This window comes from Chiloscyllium punctatum, unplaced genomic scaffold (assembly GCF_047496795.1).
Source record: "Chiloscyllium punctatum isolate Juve2018m unplaced genomic scaffold, sChiPun1.3 scaffold_928, whole genome shotgun sequence".
NCBI classification, from domain to species: Eukaryota; Metazoa; Chordata; class Chondrichthyes; order Orectolobiformes; family Hemiscylliidae; genus Chiloscyllium; species Chiloscyllium punctatum.
Genome location: NW_027310662.1, coordinates 5,001 through 7,500, shown reverse-complemented (window position 1 = coordinate 7,500; position 2,500 = coordinate 5,001). Strand labels below are relative to the sequence as shown.

General features: G+C 65.8%; 1 non-coding gene across 1 annotated transcript; it reads right to left on the bottom strand.

The window, feature by feature from the left end:
- Nucleotides 1-1,065: 1,065 nt before the first annotated feature.
- On the bottom strand, nucleotides 1,066-1,219 carry LOC140474305 (5.8S ribosomal RNA). Its single transcript, XR_011959006.1, has one exon. It is a non-coding gene; the product is annotated as a 5.8S ribosomal RNA (ribosomal RNA).
- Between the last annotated feature and the right edge of the window lie 1,281 nt (nucleotides 1,220-2,500).

Sequence of the window (2,500 nt, the reverse complement as noted above, 5' to 3'; positions counted from 1 at the left end):
CGAGGCTCAAGTGGCGAACGGTCGCGCAGGCACGCCACGCACATCGATCGCCAGCCGCGGAACGGCACGGCCTTCAGTGGGGCCGGCGGGCGACGCCGCTCCTGAACCCAGCGGCCCCGAGCCGGACGAGTTGAGGAAGGCACGCCGACGGTGACAGGGTACGGAAGACACAGCGGTGGCCTTCTGGCGACTTGGCCCCCGACAGCCCGACGTTCCGCCGTCCTCCCGATGGCCAGGAGGACCGTGCGGGGGTCGGCCGACGGCGTGGTAGGTGTGCCTGCACGGTGACGGAGCACACACCACGCCCGCCAACCCCTCCGTACCTCCCGAGACCGGTGGCAGGACGGAGCGGAAAACGTGCGGACTGAACGGGAGAGCCAAGAGCCAGCGATCCACGCGCGTGCGACCGTCCAAGTCACAGCGTTCGACGAAAACCTCCTCCCTCGGCCAGGCACTCGGCGCCAGCAGGGGAGACAGGATCAGACGCCCCGCCGGCCACTTAAGGCCGAGGACGAACCACGAGACGGGCGGCTGCAGCAGCGGGCGGCCTGCAGCTCCCAGCACTCTCAATCGATCAACCATCGAGTCGGGTCAGCGTGTCAAACCGGCGAGCTCCACGGTCAGGCCGGCGGCGCACCAGCACCGGACCTCCGCGGCTCCCTTCACTCTTTCCACTGCCAGCCAACCGAGAGACGGACCCAATGCGGACGTGCAGAGCTTAGGCAGACCCCCCACTGGAGGCTCAACACTTCGTGGCAGCTCCGTGTCCCAGAGACCAGGAGGGTTGGCACACACACACAGTGTGAACCACCGACAGCCATTCTGGGACCGGTGACAGCCGTGCTGGCCCCACTGCCACGACACAGACGGACGCCAGGCCGCGCTCCCCGGCGGGGGGATGGCGTCGAGCCTGACGAACGGAATGTGCAGGGTGGGGGGGAAAGGCCAAGCGCTCCGACGCCGGAGGGCTCCGGAGTCTGAACTTAGGGGGACAAAGAGGACGGGTCCTCTGCGACACCCCAGCCGCGCTCTCGCCAGCCAAGGCGAGTGCGATTGATTGCCAAACGACCCTCAGACAGGCGTGGCCCCGGGAAGAACCCGGGGCCGCAAAGTGCGTTCAAAGTGTCGATGATCAATGTGTCCTGCAATTCACATTAATTCTCGCAGCTAGCTGCGTTCGTCATCGACGCACGAGCCGAGTGATCCACCGTCAAGAGTTGTCTGAGTTTGTTTTAGGTCTCTCCCTCGCCAGAGGAAAGCGACCCGGACCGCACATACGCTCCCCACCTTGAGCTACAGCCACCTGCACGCCGGCGTGCGGGCGGAGCAGGGTGGCGTGAAGCGATGGGGAGCACCATCCTGGTGCGGCCCGCAGAAACATACGTCTATTGGGGGGAGGAGGACAGGGCGCCCAAGAGGCGATGCGTGCCCCAACGCACCGCAGCGACGGAGGCAGGATCACCGCCACCATGTCGCCCGCCTAGTATCACGAGGCGTGCAGCAGCTTTGCCCTAGGAAAAGCAGAGGCGGGAACGGGCACCGGCCATCGGTTCGGCAGCGTCACTGACGCGTGCACGTGGCGGCGTGTCGGCGAGCGGACTTCCTGCGAGGAGGCGGGGGCGGCACTCGCCCGAGCAGACGCCCGCCCGGCCCAGCCACCGCCGAGGTGGACTGGGAGTCGCGGCAACGGCTCGTCATACTCGTTCCCACACTCACAGCGCAGCTTGCCCGCAAGCCACCGACCACCGATCGACGCCAGGCGCCCCGACCGAGAGCGGGATCGCTCGTTCGCCCTGCTGGCAGTTCGCTGGGGATCACTACTGCACGGAGCTCGGAGACCGACGGGCGGCAACTCGAGAGTCTTTAAACCACCACCCCCATCCCGCAAGTGCAAAGAGGCTGTATACGCACAGACGGGTGAGGGGAATAGGTACCCCGTCGGGTTTGAAGGGAGCGTGACTAGATAGCAACGATGTAAACCCAGCCGATTTGGGAGCGAAAGACCGGCGCCTGCATCACCGGCTTCGTTTCCCGTGGCTGGAGAGTACACCGAAACCCTCCGTCTGTCGCGAGCTCCCGACGACGCGGTGCCGCCAAGCAGCAGGGCCGGACCTGGTGTGGCTCCCCTCGTCGATCACAGACCGGTCGGCACTACTGACGAGACGGTGGAACGGGCTTCGCCCCTTGTGACGAAGGGTGATGCGAACCCGCCCGCCCGCGTGCGTTCGGGGTGGACTCGGCAAACGGAGATTTGAAATCGGAAAGTGTCCTCCTGCCCCGCGCAGGTAGGCGCCCAACAGTTGTGGGGGGTTTGGCGGTGACCACGGCTGCAGGGCCTGCTACCCCGACGAGCTCTCCTGCTGGCCCCGAAACCACCCTCGCGAGACAAGTTGAAACGGAAACGGGCGTACCCCCAAGCCGACGATCCTTTCTTATTTGTTACTTTTTTTTTCACTTGCTCGAGTTGTGGGGATTTGGCGGTGACCACGGCTGCAGGGCC